Raw genomic sequence first — 18761 nt, forward strand, 5'->3', positions numbered from 1 at the left:
ACATCCTGATTTTATATATCTTTCGGAATAGTTCTTATCATAATGTCAAAACAGCAGCTGAACGGCATTATGACGATATTTACATCATCTGCGTGATGCCTTACGTTCGGTCATTTGCATGTTTTATTAATTTTGCACTCAAGTTTGGTAATAAAATTAGAAAATACGCAGTACTTTTCATTTCTCTATTTTTCGATTAACACAAGAGCATGGGGCTTAACCATGTGTTTATTCATCCAGACTATGTATTAATTGAATTACCACAAAACCCAGCTATATCGTGACATACTTTATTATTGAGCTAAGGAAAAATATATATTGGGATAGAAGATTTTAGCCATATCACCCGGTCCTGATCCACACCATCTAGAAAAAAAGAGTTGTGACAACGTTTGACCAGAGGATGGAGACAAAGTAAACCATATGTTTCCATTTAATTTAAAACTCCTTTATTCTGGCACCAAATGTTATTCCTGAAGTGAATGTTTGCATTTAAATGGAGGTGTCCATTAGGTTCAAAACTATTGTCCTGTCAACACTGAAAATATTTTGGTGAGGGGATTTATTTATTTTTAGGATCCAATCCCCTCTTGTACTTCAGCTTGAATTGGACCATACCATTATTCACTGATTTAGATTTTTTCCCCCCAACTTTTTACTGCTTGCGAGTGAAACAAAATCTATGATTTTAAATTATATGTATGTTACAAACCAAAGCACTACACTTGTTTGAAGAAGCTGCAGCCACAAAGTGGAGCAATATTGCAAAATTGCGGCATGTTCCTTTAAGAGTGGGCTGACAGCCTGAATGTGCACCAGAGATGGGAGAGAAATGAAGAGCTCTCACTGCGCTGCTAATTCCTGAAGCATTATCCATCACCATAAGGAGTGGTGGATTAAAAGCAGACCAGTATTAATGAAGTTATTACAGAAGAAATATAGAAACAGGAAATGAAAAGACAGAAAAACAGCATGTGATGAGCAAGGAAATGCACATGAGCAACATGCATGAGAAGAAGAAGAAGGATGTCAGTGTTACAGAGCTGCAATGACTCTAAACTAATAGTTGATTTTACCTACAGGCTAATAAATTAGTATTTAGGCACAGTGATACTCAGTATTTACCTGGATTGAGAAAATAAATATGAAAAGAAGAATGCAGAAATTATGCAGTGTAAGGAATTGGAAATTTTACTTATTCACTATTGCAATAAAGTATAGAAAACAAAGATGCTTTATGAACATTTTGATTCGTTACACTTAGATGTGTCCCACTGTTCCCATGGATGGATTACTGAATGGGCCTACAGGCTCAGGGGCCCATAAAGTCAGGGGGAATTCATAAAATGTTGCTGAAAAACACAAAACAACCACGAAGAGAGATGCTAGATGTCTTAAAACACAAGACAAGACAAGACGAAGAGACAATGATTAAAACATATGTATAGTGACCACAGTGATAAACAAAACGACGACATAGAAACATAAAATTGCTAAGAATAGATTTAAAACAATTACAAATGTAAAAAAATTACCAATACAACCTACAATTGTTGAAAAAGGCGTGCTAAAGTGCCCCCTAGCAGCAAATACGCACGTTAAAGTGCTTTCATGGGGGCCAAAATGTGTGCTCAAGTGTGAAATGTGTGCTGAAGTGTCCTCTAGGAGCCAAAATGTGTGCTAAATTGTCCTCTAGGAGCCAAAACATGTGCTAAAGTGTCCTCTAGGAGCCAAAACATGTGCTAAAGTGTCTTCTAGGAGCCAAAATGTGTGCTAAAGTGTTCTCTAGGAGCCAAAACGTGTGCTGAAGTGTCCTCTAGGATCCAAAACGTGTGTTTAAGTGCCCTCTAGGAGCCAAAACGTGTGCTAAAATGTCCTCTAGCAGCCAAAACGTGTGCTAAAGTGCCGTCTTCAGTGGTGAGGACGTGATATATGTGCCTCTTTTTTCCCTTTTCGACCTTGCCCTTGAAAAAGTCCATGCATGCCACTCCAATGACCACAAGGAGACCAAAAATGACTACAAATGACTGAAAGTAGACTCTTTGAATTTGGGTGTCTTGTTCCTACTGTAGACAGAGATGGGGGCCTCTTACATGTCTGTGCCCAGGGACCCATTGTCTCATAATACGTCCATGGTTCCCAGTGGAAAAACAAAACACAACAGCTTGATTTTAACAAAACTATGTCAAAGTAAATGAATGAAACCAATTACTTAACTGACTAACTAACTAACTAACTAACTAACTGAATAACTAACTAACTAACTAACTAACTAACTGACTAACTAACTAACTAACTAATCTAACTAACCAAATACCTGAGCCAGCCTGTTTCCCCTCACTGGAGTGATCCATCTTCAGATACACAGACGATCTTTGTTCTGCACAAAGACAGCAAAGAAGTGACGCCAGCAGCAGAGCGCTCAAACACCGACTGTGTTTTCGGACAGGGCTGGAGCTGCAAGTGCACCGTTCAACAAGGACCGGTGCAAACTTTACCAAGTCTCTTTCGTGTCATGGAAAATGCCGTTTTTAAAGCTGTACACACGCCAGGACTCGTGAACCTGTAGCCGGTTCGTCGGAGTGTCCAAACACACCGGAACAGGAGGTGACAACTTGGTGACAGGAGCTGAGATTGACAGGTAGGCGCTCTCACTGGACAGCCTGGCGCCCAGCAACCATAACAGGACTTTAATCGGCCTCTTCTGGTGTAAAGTGTCAGCTTTAATCACTTAAAAGCAAGTACAGAAGATGCGTATTTGCCGAGTTTGTTCGGTGAACTATCTGCGGGTGAAAGTTTGTCTCGTGAGCCGCAAAACGCTCCTTTTTTTTTGAAAGAATGTCGCGAGACAACCTGAGATTGGCACATGCTGGCTGTTCAAAGTAAGACCAATGTTAAACAAATGATGATGAAAGAAAAAAAATGTTTTTTTTTGGGGGGGGGGGGGGGGGGGGGGGGGCATTGTCAGGATTTAGTAGTGTGTCTAATCACCAAGCTGCACATGTGACATTAAAAAGGCTAATTTTCTTACTTTAATTTTCTCATTTCGGTGGATTCAATGGGTCAGACATTTGCCTGCCTACCTACACAGGTACCCCAAACCCACTGATCCAACATGGGAAAAACTGCCTGTATTTATATCCTTAACAAGCCACAGAGAGTTAGCTGCATGGTGCTGGAGGAATGAAAAATTAAAATGGTATTGCTGCATCACCTTCTCCTCTTGTTGGTATGAATGTTAAGAGTTATAGGCCTCAGTTGACCTCACCTCCATGCCAACACAGGGGGGATATATCATCCTTTTTACCTGGGTGTAAATAAAGTGGACATGTCTGTCCTATCATGTTCATCGTGGGCGTCACTATTTAATTGTCCTATCAGGTTCCATATTTGTCTTATTATATTCCTACTAGTAGCCAGAGGGTAGAAGCACCACCTGAGCCTCTGAGCCTCTCAGTGCTGGCCTGGGAGAAAAAAAGGCAGTTATTGGGATGGTTTGGATCTTTAATGATTCTCTTATTCTTGATCTTGTGTAAATATCCTTTAGGCAGGATGGAGGATAGTCTGTTGTATGTTCAGCCGAATTAACAACTCTTTGAGGGGTCTGTACGGTGCCGTTTCCTTACCAGGTAGTGATGTTCACCGTCACAACACCCTCACTGGTCCAGGAGTAGAGTATTTGAGGGTATACCTAGAATTCCCTCAGGCGTCTAAGATTAAACAGTCTCTCCTTTGTTTTACTTACCACTGGCTCAATCAGCACCCAGGTCAGGCTCTCAGTGATGTGGACACCGAGGTTCTTGAAGATGTCCACCCTCTAGGACCCGTTGATATTAAGGGGCGTAGAGCCAGTTGAGTTGGTTCGGGCATCTAGTAAGGATGCCCCCTGGGCGCCTCCCTAAGGAGGTGTTCCAGGCACGTCCAGCTGGGAGGAGGCCTCGGGGAAGACCCAGGACCAGGTGGAGAGATTATATCTCCACACTGGCCTGGGAACACATCGGGATCCCCCAGTTAGAGCTGGTTAATGTGGCCCGGGAAAGGGAAGTTTGGGGTCCCCTGCTAAAGCTGCTGCCCCCGCGACCCGACCCCGGATAAGCGGTTGAAGATGAGATGTAATGAGTTCCTTCCCTGCCTTTTCCCTTCTTAGTCTTGCTGACACTCATGTGTAGGTTGTTGTCCTTACACCAGCACGTCAGGTCTTTCAGCTCAGCCTTGTCATCGTCGTCCGTGATCAGGGCGACCACAGCTGTGTCGTCAGCAAACCTGATGATGTCGGTGTCGGAAGTGGCCACACTGTTGCATGTGTACGGGGAGTCCACACTCCTGACCAGTGAAGGCATGATTTCAACTCTTAAAGTCTCTATAGAGAAAAAAAGAGAATAAATATGAATTCAAAGACTACAGTTATATCTTAGAATTGGTTCAGAATGATTCTCATCAGGGGGAAATTAGATTTTTTTGTAAGTATGTAATTAGTTGAATAAGATTAACAAACGTCTTCTGACCCATGAGTTTAAACCTCAGGGTATTTTATGAGATAAAACTTAGTGAGGCTGCAGTATTGAAAGTTCTCATCCAAGAAATCCGATCTGCAGGACAATAACATACCTGAGTAAAGAAGTATGTTGGCCTCCAGAAAGGCAAAATATGCAGTTTACCTCCACAGAAGCTTTTCTTGTTTCCACTTGCTGTGTGTTATCTCTCTTTCTTCTTCTTCTTCTTCTTCATCTTCTTCTTCTTCTCTCGTTCTCTCTCACACTCACCTGACACACCTGGTATCAGATAGTAGGCCTGAGGGCAGCAGAACAAAGCTCTCTGTCTCCTCCGCTCTAGATGAAACACCTCAGCTGGGCCAAGCCTCTCTAAATCCCACAAAACACACACACGCACGTCACATCATACATATGCTTCCGGCTTACCTTAATAGCTGTCATTATCTGTAGATCTGAGTAATGCTCATCGTTTTACACTTAGCATTACATAAGCCATTTGCACATAACTGTTTTTTATTGGTACAATTAACCTTAACGGCTGCCAGTGTTTGACTATAAAATCAGATTGACCCACTGTCGTCCAACGGGGTAAAGTCCTCGACTGTTGATAAATCTGGTAGTCGTTGCTGAACGCCTCACAGCTCGATGTGATTTGTTTGATTTGTATGTTTTAATGTTTATATTAATGTAAAAGAAAGTCTAACTTGCATCTGAATTGAGCTTGAAAGCAGTCAATCAATGCACATTTGAGTGTCTGACTCTAAGAACTTTGTGGTGTGGTGCTAAATACTGGCTTTCAGTTTGATACAATCAATATTTCACTACAGTTAGCTCTGGAAATGGAAATGAAAGGCAATGGGGACTTAAATGTAATTATTACCAACCTAACATGCTGATACTTTAAATGTCTTTCATCCTTTCATTCACTCTTTATTTGTATTTTATCATGAAACACTACTGGAGAAGTTGGTGTACATGACCTTCACCCATCTCCACCACTGTATGCATGAGTCTGTCGCACACTTTGGAGAAATTGTCAAGTATGAGTTGACTAAAAGTGAAAGCTCCGGACAAATACATAGTTATGGTAGAAAATGCCAGCTTGTTTTCAGTGGGAAGAGAAACTTTGCCATCCCTTTAATACCAATTCAATAAAGTCAATAGAGATACAAGCATCGGAAATGCCTCCGATACCGCCTACAATGCTGGTATCGGTATTGGTGAGTGCTCCAGTCTACGCACAGATCCGATTCAACTTAACTGAGACAGAATCAGTTTTGGGAGGGAAAAATCGGTATTGGAACATCAGTAGAATATGATACTGGGGCCAGTTTCACAGATATTTTAGACTGGTCTTCAGTCTTAGGCCAGTCTTACAGTAATTCTGCTCCTAGATTAGACATTTAAGACTATTTTAAGCCTTAAAAGTTAGCCATCCTGACTGCGGACTAAGAGCCGTGTTATTCAGATGAATTTAGACGTCTACCTAAAGTCTGACTAGCAGTTAAAGTTAAGCCAAAGTTAAAGTCTATCTTTGGGAAACCAGCCTAGAGAGAGTCATTTTTAATGCTGACATTTTTGTTTGAAAAGTTTCCGCCTGCGCCGAAAGGATATTTGCATTTTCACAAGTTAATGACATTAGAAAACCATATATTATGTATATTTGATTGGATTTAATTACAAAATCTGTTTTTTGGAGTTGTCGCAACTGATCCAGTCGGTCCAAATCTGCTGGTGAACCACGATGTCTAGTCTCGGGTCCTAATATTTGTGGTTGCACGCTGAAATTTGTATCAGTAGGCGTTTACATTGACCCCTCACACCATCAGGGTTGGATTTGGCTTTAACAACTTCCCCTTTTCACATGCTAGAGCTTGTAAATGTCTCTGTAGGATCACCCTGTGTTTGAAGTGGATACAATCCAGTTTTCAACCTCTTGTTATTACTGAATATGATACACAGTTGGTCTGTGGCGATAGTGGGAGTGCTCACACAAATACACAGCATGGCAGTGATGGATTGTAGAGAGCTCTGTGGAATGAGTTCCTGAGAAAACCAAATTTTGACCAACTGTGAATTACTTTTTTGTAATGATTCTGGATAAGAGTGTCACTCTAAGGTAGTGAGATTAGTCAATATCCAGCCCCGATCTTATTACTTTCAGGATGTTCCATTAGCGACTAAACTAGTAGGATGAGGCTGACAGTCATATGACATAAATGCAGTTAAAGACATTTACGGTCATGCTCTCCTCACTAAAGACTGATTTAGTGACAGACAGACAAATGAACCACAGTTGTATAATGGGACTGCTTTTAAGATGGTTATAAAATGTTGACAGTTAGGAGATTGTTAATTTGGGCTATCTGATGATCTTTTAATTAAAAGATTTTTACTATAATTTAGCAACAAAACTGCACATTTGAGGTCCAAGTCAAAGACACACCAAACATTAGAAAGGGAGTCTAATTTCCCCTGATCAGCTTTTATCAGAGAATTAGCGGTACACGTATGTTTTTTTTAATATTTAAGAATACCGCAATGAAGGAGAAATGAAGGAGCTGCAGTGTATAAAACTACCACCCCTGTACTCCTGTCATTATAAGGCTGTGTTCATCTATCAAAGTAGGCCAAGGTATCACCTCCTCATCACACCACACGGCTTGATGATTGTAATTCCTAAACAGAGCCTTTGGAAAAGAAAGGAGCCGGACTCTTCTCCCCGAAATGTTTACGCACAGACCTCTAAAGATGTTAGCATTGAAATGATGGTCTTAGACATGTGAGATGGATTAAGAGGAAAGTGTGGGCAGTGCCATCACCCCAACAGGATGTGACAGTTTGCAGGAGTGTTGCACCACCTTCCGGCATAAGTTAAAAAAACAAACAAAAACGTGATGATTCAGAGCAATTCAGTGTCATTTTTTAATAAAAGTCCAAAGCTGTTATCACAAGTTTCCATTTCAGACATGTAGCACGCAACAGGAGATTCTCTGTCTTGTATGCATTCTCTCTTACTGAAAATCCTCAATTTGGTTTAGGTGAGGGGTAGTATCTGGATAGAATGTGCAGGAGGCAGGACATGACACAGATTACACCGCGGTGAAGGAGCCGGTTCATAATTTGGTCATAAACAACCAAGTGGTTGAGGATTTCCGGAATCTCTGCACTCTCCAGTGAGACAATTTTGTTGTGGTATTGGCAAGCCCACATCATCAACCCACCCACTCGCTCACTGTGAATATGGTCTTTGTAAGAGCTTGATGTCCGGTCCGACTGATTTCAGACATTTGCGTTCTCACATACGGCGCCACAGAGTGACGTCTCGATAGTTTATGGTTTGCAGTGCGTGTATGCAATTAAGAATGACAGCTGAGGATAAGATGTCAGTTCTCTAGTGTGCAGGAAGTTTTCCAGTGCTGCTTTATGAGCAGAATGTGAACAGAAATATGATATGAAGACTTGAAGCTGTTTGACTCATTTCATGTCTCAAATAACCAAAATCATTCATCTCATCCAAAGAGAAGAGATGTAGTGTATAAGAATTTAGCTGTAAGCTGATTTCCATACGTAGTGCTTATCCTCCTGTGCCAAAAACCATTAAAAACCCATCAGTGAGTCACACTATTGACATGTTACTTCATTATGATAATCACCAGTAGTGTAGTTTATTTTCAGTCGATCTCACTAACATTGTCCTGGGGCTGTAAACACTCACTAGAGCACCAGAATAGTACTAATCTGCAGCATATGCACAGAGACTGAAAGTGTATTAGTAATGTTTACATTGTAATTTATTCTCCTTTTTTGTCCACTAAGTAACTCGTACAAATGATAGATGTGTGGGTGTGAGACACAGGAATAGAGAGCGCTGGTTTTCCTGTACTGTCTCCTTTGTTGGCGAGAGAAGATTGCGTTTCACTCCTCATCTCTTCATTGTGGCTCATCTTCCTCATTGCAGCTTCGCTTTGTCCTCAGGAGAGAATATGTTTGGCCTGGCCTCTATTAGTTCATCTCTTATTACCATAGTAGCCTGTGTGCATGCGGTTATTATCGTTCAGTGTCTTTAGAAACATCACCAAAATGAGTGATGAATATTTTGCACATGTATATTAGGTTATCCGCAAAGCAATTTCGGATAACGATGACCTGGACGAATGAGAACATTCATAGGCCTATATTAGGTTAATTCTATGGTTCAGATAGTGTAGAGTGCATGCTATGTTGTTGGTCTAAGAATGATTCACTGTATTAACGGTTAGCAGATGAGTTTAAAGTACAACACATTCTGAGACAAAGACTATTGTCAGCGTTCAAGAGGTCCCGGTAAACTGAAGATGATGCAATTCAAAAACACTTTTTTGTTGGTGAGTGGTGCCATGTTGACTTCATAAGTGGGGGGAGGCAGCATGAATGAAAGGCTTTTCTGTTGACAGCGGAGTGCATGAATCAGCAGTGACTGCAGTGGAAAAGACAGGAGAGGCAGGCTTTCTATTCAGCCCGACAAATCCTGGTTCATTAAAAGCTTATTAAGAAATACAAAGAGCTAGGTGACAAGATGAAGAGCTGCATGTACTCCAATTGTTTTAGTTATGCTTTAACATGTAAAGATTATCTTGTTACATTTTGTGGTAAACCGGTATTGCCATGCTAAGTTTCACAGGTTGAACTGTGGGGGGAAAGGAAATGCTTCGTTTTAGACTGAATTTGCATCATGCAAGCTTGATATGCAAATGTTGACAGCAAGGTCACCATTTAAACTTAAATACTCTAGCCATGTCAGTTGCTGACTATTGACGAGGTGCCAACAAGCAAGGCACCTGAACACCAATCTCCAGTGGAGCTGCTCGGTGACCAGCATTAAATGGATGGTGCTGTATTAAGAAAACTACATAAAAACATTTGGCTGCCACAACCAATGTTCAACAAACCATTTAGACAAGAGCCCGGTATCTTTGACTGGTCATACTTTAATGAAAGAGGACAGACCTATCAGAAGTCAGCCAACCTAAGAAAGGAAATATGTAGACATTGATGTATAAAACAAGTCCGTTTGTATCTCCATTGTATTTTGCCTGCCAGTAGGTTACGTGATTGGCTGCCGTAGCGTGATGTCAGGTTGTGTTTCTCCAAAAGTTGATTCTATTTCACCTTTTCGCTGCAGGCCGCTTTTTCCCAGTTTCCCCTGTGGCCAGGTTTTAATCTACATTTTATTCACTATCTTTCATGTAAATATGCAAACTTTTGCTAATTAGCACTAAACCATAGACTGCATAATGAATCGCATAATCACAGATAAATGGTAAAATTATGCAAGAATTACCAACAACAAGCAGCTATTAGCACATAAAGGATGAAGCTACATATAGAGCTAGTATCTGGTAACATTAGCACTAGCTTGGTGAAGAACATGCATCCATGTTAACTGTGATATTAGCTGGCATGCTGAGTTTGTTTAGCAAGAGAAAAGGCTTAAAATAATATGTAACGTTACTTACCGGAGACTGCTTGGAGTTGTCTTTTAGTACAACCGGTTTAACTTAAAACAAACTAACACTAAACTAACAAACTAACACTAAAGAACAACATCACGGCTGTAATTTTCCACAGCTGCTGTAGGTTTGATAGACAAGCACTCCGTCTTTGACACCTGTCGATCACGAGTAAGCCACGCCCCAATGCATCACCTTCTGTATGTATATTTGACTCAAACTGGGTCCGAATTTGAAAAAGTAAACACCACTTGGTATTGCAAAAAGGCATCAAACCATACTAAAGATAGAGACAATAAAAACATCTGCAATCGTCTTATTTCAGACCAAGTGAGAAGTAGGTCATTTTCATCATTGACTTGCATACAACCGGATGTCTACAGCAACCGCACACGTCGCTCCTGCAGGCCACTCGTTAAAATACAGGCTTAAGGCACTTCCGCGTCGGTCTCATTTTTCAGGCATGGTCGCTACGTCCATTCATTGTACAGTATATGCACTAAACACACATAGGAAAATGAATGTCAATAGTTTGAGACAAAAAAATGTTTGGTTTAGCAAAGCTGTAAAATGAGAGATTAAGGGGATGCCAACGTTACATTTCGGCCTGAGGGGACATGAATGTCCGTACAGAATTTCATGATGATCCAGCCAATAGTTGTCAAGACATTTCACTTAAAACCTGTGAGGAAAAGCCAGAGGATCACCAAAGTCATTATGATTCATCCTCTGAGGACCATGTGACAATCCGTCCAACAGTTGTTAAGATACAGACTCACTGGCAGAACACTTTTTATAACTTAAATCACATTGAATTCAGTCAGAGTGCATGCTGGTTAACACCACTCTTTTGCTGACGCTGGTTGCCTCTCTAGTTGTTTATGTGACCTCAGTTAAGCAAGAGAGCTGCTTTTCTTGTACATTTTAAGTGGCCTCTGTGCTTGACTGTGTTTGTGCAGTTTATTTTGGGCCTTTCTTACACTCTCTCGGGACTGGTTGGTGTTTGTGTATCTTTATGTGCCACGGTGAGGGCTGCAGCCATAAACTACCTTCTCCTCCCTGCCCTGCCCTCTCACACAGTTGCGTAACAAAAATGTGAAATCCGCTGGGGTCGTGTGATGTCGCCCTCTGGCATGTTACACATTGTTGTCGATAGAAAAAGATGCAGCTTGCTGTTTTAGCCTGAGCCACTAATGCATGAACAGTGCATGTGTCAATAAATGAATGACGTGCCAGTGGCTATTTGTCACTAAAACGCTGCCAAACTGTTGAGTGTGTGTTTGTTTGTAGTTCACGGCATTGAGCTTGCATGTGATTGGTGTGTGTTACTGTCCAGCGTGCTCGTGTTTCTCCGCGCACAGTTACATACGTAGTCTTTTTTTCCCTCACAGACAAAGGAGTCATTTGTGGAGTGTATGCAGGGAGGAAGAATAGCTTGGTGTTTCTCCTTGTTGTGAGCTTCTCCTCTGACACTGTAGGCTCCAGTCAGCTACTTCACTAGGTGGTGGGTGGACTGTGTCCTCGTGTGTCCGTGTGAATTGCATTGATTCATTCATACTGCCCTCTCCTGCACAGGGCCCCTCAGGCATTCCTACCACAGCCCCCAGACCTGGTTGGAACAATGTCAAGTCAATTCACTTTAAGCACTGGAAGTTGTTTCCGGTTGTAGCCTACTGTAAGTTATTGATTCAGCAGGCTGCAGTGAAATATAGTTTCACATTAACTTCTGTATGATCTGTATGATCTTGAGTTATGCTCCGAGCTGATTATACTCTAAAAAAAATCAAAAATATCAAAGTAATCTGATCAGAATGGTTTCGCTTCTCAGTTTTGCAATGATGTTACTCAGCTCTGTGGTTAAGTCAGTTCAGGTGCACTCTGTTGGGTCATGTCGTGTAAAGTGTGAGTGGGTGGCTGGCTGGCTTCCGCTTCATCTCAATAGATGTTAAGTTTCATTTGCCCTGAAGTAGGAAGTAAGGAAATCAGACGTTAAACTAAAATACAGGAATGGCATGAAGGTGTTTTTTAAAAATGAATGTATTGTATGTGTTCTTTAACAAAACATAGTGATGTTTATATATAGCATGGGGGGGGGGGGGGGGGGGGGTCATTATTAAAGGAGCTCTACTCGATATACTAGGATAGCTTCCACAAGGCTCTTAAAGACCATTCCCCAACATGTGAAATACTGATATTTGTGTCACGGCTACATGCACTAACATGCATGCACGGCCGGACGGGCTATCACAATAAAGAACAGAGAAAGTCTGACTACAACACACAGTGAGTGACTTCATTATTCACTCAGGACGTCCTCCACTATGTCTGCACATAGCGAATTGTTGTTTTCTGCTTTATTAATTAATAATACAGCTCCTTTAAGTAGGTCTAGAGCACCCTAAAGTGTCAAATAAGATATTGACTTACTTGCATCATCTTAATGTTACCTTTTCAGTTCATTACGCCTTGGCGTTGATGACGTTATGGTTTCGGGTTTGTCTGTCCTATTCTTGGGAATGCAATATCTCAGGAAACCCTGTAGGGAATTTCATCAAAGTTGGCTTAAACATCCACTTGGATTCAGGGATGAACTGATTAGATTTCAGAATTCAAGAAAAGGTCAAAGGTCACTGTGATCTTGCAAAACCCATGTTTGGCCATAAGTCAAGAATTCCTACGCTAATTTTGACCACATTTTAATTTTTTATATTAAATTCCTTCAAAGTCTTCACTACATACATTATGTAGTGAAGACTTTGGATGTGAACTGCAACTTGACTGGTTGGCCGGGGCGTACGACTGCAAGGTGGTAATTCTAGTTTCACCAGTAGGAACTGCTGTCCTGTTCTCTCTGCTTATTATCAGCCGTGTGTTCAAGCTGAGTGTGTGTCAGCAGCAGGGGGGCCTCCTGGGCAGTCAAGCCCTTCACTCATTCTCTCATCACAGTATTAGATCTCTGTCCCATGGGCGCTCACCTTCAGTCACTCAGGACAGGAGTGACACAAACACAGCTTGTGAAAGGTGTTTATCTGCCTCATGTTGTTGTCTGCATTTGAAATACCGCAGATCTGCAATTAGAGGTGACGAGGCAAGCTCTGTGTAATGCTTATTGAAGGTAAATTATGATATTTAGACCTTGACACATGACTATTTTCTGTTTTTTTCCAGGCAAGCCCTGAAACTTACTCATGGGTTTGTGTTGACCGATGGATGAGGATGAAATCATGTGAGCGTGTGCTAGCATCTCGGTGCCATGGACTTGTAGCTGGTCAAAATCACACCTCAATGGACTGGGGGCCTTGTCTGCATGTGGTTGGCCTTCTGTCATCAACCTGAGAGGAGTGTATAGAGTGTCAGAGTGGACACTGGACTCAAACCAGGAAAGGAAACCTGGTTTCTCTGGCTCAAATATTGCAGGTAAGAACATTATGTGCATGTCAGACAATAGCACTGTATCAATGCTGTTCTGTTTTCTGAATTCACCGCAGCTGGGTGCGACTGTGTGCTGGGCCTGTTTTTCCCCGTAGTGTACAGTGTTTAAACACACACGTTTGGTGTGCTATTCTGTGTGTGTGTAAGCGTGTGTTTGTGTAAGCTATGCAGACATGAGATCATGCCAAGTGGTGACTGTGCTTTCCTCAGAGTGGGGAGGTCCACAGACCAGCTCAGTGTGTGTCTGAATGGGAACTATTCACCTTTGAAATGCAGACGAGCAAATACTGAGGATGATGTCATCTTGGGTCACACTGTCCATTGTTTGTGTGTTTGTGTGAGTTAAAGATATTATATACCATAGCAAGATGATGAAGAAAACAGAAAGAGCATCTGCAGATACACACTTAAAGGGATAGTTTGGATTATTTGAAGGGGTTCACTGCTTTACCTTGCTGTCAGACAACCTTTTCTGACATGAAACTGATGCCGTTATGTCCATCCAGGTAACTGCACTGACTATGGATAACTTCCTCATACAACCAGACTTCAAAAAACTATCCTAACTATCCCTTTAAACCCAGAAGGTGGATGTGCTTGACCATTTCCTGTTCCATCAGACTCGTGTTTGTGTATCCAAAAGAGGATCCGTTATGTCCCAGATTTGTTTATTGTCCATTTGTAGGGGCAAAGTCAACGAATAACAATTCTTAGCTGATGAGGTGGAGTAGGAGGAAATGAGAGTCACACTGGTGGCTTTGATAGAAATCCCTCACAAACAGACCCCCACACACAGGATGCAGCAAGTCAGGCACTCCCAAACAGGTGTCTGCAAACCTCAGTCAGAAGACAAATAATAAACAAGTGTGTGTGTTTGAGAGCTAAGAATGAGGGAAAGCAAGAGGAACAGACTATGCGAGTGTGTACCGAATGTGTAGCTGTGAATGTAGGAACTGTGCCAACATGCCTTTGTGTGAGTGGGTGCACTCACTGACACTTTGTATATGCTTTTGTTTGGTGAAACACAACACGAATGACCGAATGCTGCTTCCAGGGCCAGTTGTTTACTTATCAGAGGCAGACCATCAGTGTTTAGTTGTGTAAATGGCTCTATAATTGGAGCAGGTGGAGCAGCAGCCCTGCTAAAGATGCTTATCTAACAGGACTGTTAAAGTCAGGCCAGGCTTCCTCCCTCTGCCACAGGGGAAACTCTACTCAACAGGTCTGAAGTCTGACTGAAACACTTGTAGTCTTACCGATAAAAGAGTCTTCCCCGAGGCGTCCTCCCAGCTGGAAGCTTACATTATACCATATATTATTGTTTTACATGGAGGTATTGATACCTTTACTTAAGTTACTTGTTACTCCGGATAGTGGGAAGTAAGGTAGACAGAGGAAGTATGAGGATGGAGGGAAAGGGACTAAAAAGACGAAGCAGAGAGGAATCTCCCGGAATAGCAGCAGCGACCAGTGAGTGTGCTTTTTGTGGCGAGTGTCTCTGAATGCTTGGAGGGTCTCTGGGGCCCAGACTGACAGAGGAGAAGTCTGGAGGAAAGGGAGCCTCTGGGAGACACAGAGTATGAGAGTGTGTGTGGGTGTGAGAGAGAGGACAGTGTTATTTTAACCCTGAACTTACATCCGGCTGTCACACCATGCCCCCCCCCACACACACACACACACACACTTCCCCCGCTGCTCCAGTCTGCTGACTCCTCAATCAATCTACCTGCAGACCAGTTGTCACACGCCTCGCTGTCGCTTTCACTCCTTCTTTGGCTTCCCTCTCCTCTTTCACCTTTAGTGTTTTTTCTATTTTTTTCTGTCCCTCAGCACAGATCCACAGGTATTGCATTACCAGCCCCCCTGAGGACGGGTGTGCTGTGTGTCCATACCGGGTGTATTGTATGTTAGCCGTGTTGTTAACGCATCAGATTTCCTGATTAAGTGACCCTGTAATAGATCTCCTTGTGATAACTCACAGGCCACAGGCTTCCCAATGTTTTAAATTCAACTTCTGCCCCTTATCAGTTGATCGGTTGACTAATCTGTCGTTTTGTTCTTGGTTGATCATTTCTTATGCTTTTTTTTCATTTTGAATTACTCATTTCCGAGAATCTTATGAGCTCAACTCTCATAAACACGAGATTTAAAATGGTGCTTCTGCATGATTCTTTGCGGAGAAACTCAGTTTTACAGAATCAACTATTAAATGAATCGATTAGTCATCAAAATTGTGTGAGTGTCGACTTAGAAGTTCTTCTTTAATTGAGGACACGTGATTGGTGCAGACTGTATCATCTACAGCTTCACTTTGACTTGTTTCGCAAGCCCAATATAAAACAAACCCCAGCTTTACACTGTTAAAAGGGTGGGCAGTATGGATAATCCAATTTTGTCTCATGATAACTATCGTCATGACGCCTAACGCTACACTGAACAAACTGGCATGCATAAATAATTCGGCTGGCAAATTGATCTGCTGTGCAGCTACTTTTTGCAGCTAGTTTACTTTTGATTGCACTCAAAGACAATTGTATGACGTTTCTATTGAATTGAAGTTTTTTGGAAAGCTGTCAGAGGATCATGCTCAAAGTCAAAAGTCATTCATCAATAGTCATAATAGAGTAACACCCAGACCTATCATAGAAGTTCAGGGTTCACACACAGTTTAACACCATGCAGTCACATTTCTGGGCTCCAGGCTGTGTTGATAATGTTGAGAAACAAACGGTGGTGGGGGCTGATCAGTCTCACTCAACCACCTATGAATCAAGGTTCCTGTTTGAGAAAAAGGATTGAATTCAGTTTGTTATCCTTCCTTATACTTCTGATTTTCATTGTGTGTGTGTGTGTTTCTGGAGTAAAGGTTTGCCTGAGTTTGTTGACAAGCTGTATTTTCGTTCCTTATCTTTTTACTCTCTCCCTCTCATACACACTCAGGGTACAGTGTGTATTGTTGCCACTCTTATCTGATGTTACTCTGCTCAATCACTCACTCCTTGTGGGTAGAGGGGACCGGAAGAGCAGCTTACATATTGACCAGACACACACACACACACACACACACACACACACACACACACACACACACACACACACACACACACACACACACACACACACACACACACACACACACACACATATACACACATATACACACACACACACACACACACACACACACACACACACACACACGTGTTATGAAAAAAAACAACAGATTCAACTTTTTTTCAGTTTGAAAGTTTCAAAGTCTTGATATTTCACGATGACATACATTTTTGGTAACGCTTCAATTTGATGAATGCATATATTGAGTATGATGTGACAGTTCTGGAAACTATTACAATGGTAGATGTGATAATAAATAATAAATATGAGGATTTTGAATATTTGTATGGATGTTGTAACGTCTCTTAAAACACCACCGGTCAGGCTGTTCCTGAAGCCACGATGAGTGCGTGGATAGAAATCATTAAGTTGGCATTTCACTTTTTCAAACAGCAAACTGCATGCTGATATCAGTCGTGGGGAGGGATTTCTTCTCCTTCCAAAAATAGAAAAGATTACATCTGTGGAAGCTGCAGACGGACATCCAGAGAATGATTAACATATAACCTGGCATCAGTTTAGTCTTCAACCTTTTCTCATTTCTACTGAATAACTTTACTTATTTACTGTCAACTTCTATATTTACTTCTGAAAATGATGAAAAGTCCAACACGTTTTTAATGTGATTTCAGACACTGGTTATGTCAGTGAGTTTTGATTGCATTGCATTCAAATATCTGTGTGGTTTAACGTGCCCCTGTTCCTTCACTGAACATGACAACTCTTGTGAAAAAGTCATGTGAAATCAGGCCAAGTCAGAATTCAAAATGTTTTTTTCAGCCCACGGTGTCTTTAAAGAAACAAATTTGAGTTCCATATAAGGGAGAAAATCCAATTTTGGCTACAGTACCTGCACCTGCCTCATTAACATGAAACTTTTACTTCTCACTGCCTCAGGCTGCCCCCGTGTGGCCACATGAAGAGAAGATAACCGTGGATCCAAACGCATCAGGAACAAAACATTATTCACAGAGATCAGGTTCAGTTCAGAGCGGCGGCTGTGAACTTTGCTGATTCAGCCAGAACTAGTGAAGAGTTGTGCATTGTGTCTGATAATATGCTCACTAGGGCAGCACTACCTCTTCATGCAGTTTGCTCTCATTCACAGTAGTTAAGTTTAAGTTTTAAGAGCTGTATCGTCAAATAAATGCAAAACCGCATATGAAATAATACAAGCGATATTTAATGCAATGAAATATGTCCACTTCTACGCATTGAAACTGACTAAACTCATAACAAATGTAAAATAGGAACTTAAATAACTATTCAATAAATATGTAGTTCATAAGAAATAGCCACATGGTAAAGTCTATCTTGTATACGCCCGTGTGAATTTAATACGCAACAAATGAAAATAGCATTAATTTCTCATTTTATTCAAGAACTTAAGTGCAAAATATGAACTCAGATTATTTCACATTAGATTTTCTGAAAGACATGTTAGTGTTTGCGTGTTATTATGGGTTTAGATGAGGTAATTGTGTATCACTATATCTCGATGTATTATTTCATCACAATACAATACGTGATATGGCAATATATATATTTTCAAAACGATATAAAAACGATATATATTTCTATATTGTTTGGGCATTTTGAACGGCGTTATGGCAACTTCATTTGCAAAATGCTCTACATTCTTACCTTGCGTGTTATGACTTATATTGGGATCAAATTTTGGCCGTATCACCGAGCACCAGATCACATACACAGTTTAAACTGAAGGGACCATGTTGGATGTGTCTTGATTCCAGGACATCAGGGTTGGCATGTGAGCTGAGGGTGTGAATGAGTCAGTATGTTCTGTGTCACTTCAATGTCACCACACACACACACACACACACACACACACACACACACACACACACACACACACACACACACACACACACACACACACACACACACACACACACACACACACACGTGTTATGAAAAAAAACAACAGATTCAACTTTTTTTCAGTTTGAAAGTTTCAAAGTCTTGATATTTCACGATGACATACATTTTTGGTAACGCTTCAATTTGATGAATGTATATATTGAGTATGATGTGACAGTTCTGGAAACTATTACAATGGTAGATGTGATAATAAATAATAAATATGAGGATTTTGAATATTTGTATGGATGTTGTAACGTCTCTTAAAACACCACCTGTCAGGCTGTTCCTGAAGCCACGATGAGTGCGTGGATAGAAATCATTAAGTTGGCATTTCACTTTTTCAAAC

General features: G+C 41.3%; 1 protein-coding gene across 1 annotated transcript in view; it reads left to right on the forward strand.

Annotated features, from left to right (window-relative positions):
* The first annotated feature begins 2544 nt into the window (after window positions 1–2544).
* LOC310958295 (activated CDC42 kinase 1-like) overlaps window positions 2545–18761 on the forward strand; it is a 60070-nt gene continuing 43853 nt past the window's right edge. Inside the window, exons 1-2 of the mRNA XM_083929179.1 lie at window positions 2545–2641; window positions 13154–13402. The gene's annotated coding sequence lies outside the window, so the exon portion shown is untranslated. The remainder of the gene's footprint in view (window positions 2642–13153; window positions 13403–18761) is intronic.

Source organism: Echiichthys vipera (genome assembly GCF_963691815.1).
Source record: "Echiichthys vipera genome assembly, chromosome: 15".
NCBI classification, from domain to species: Eukaryota; Metazoa; Chordata; class Actinopteri; order Perciformes; family Trachinidae; genus Echiichthys; species Echiichthys vipera.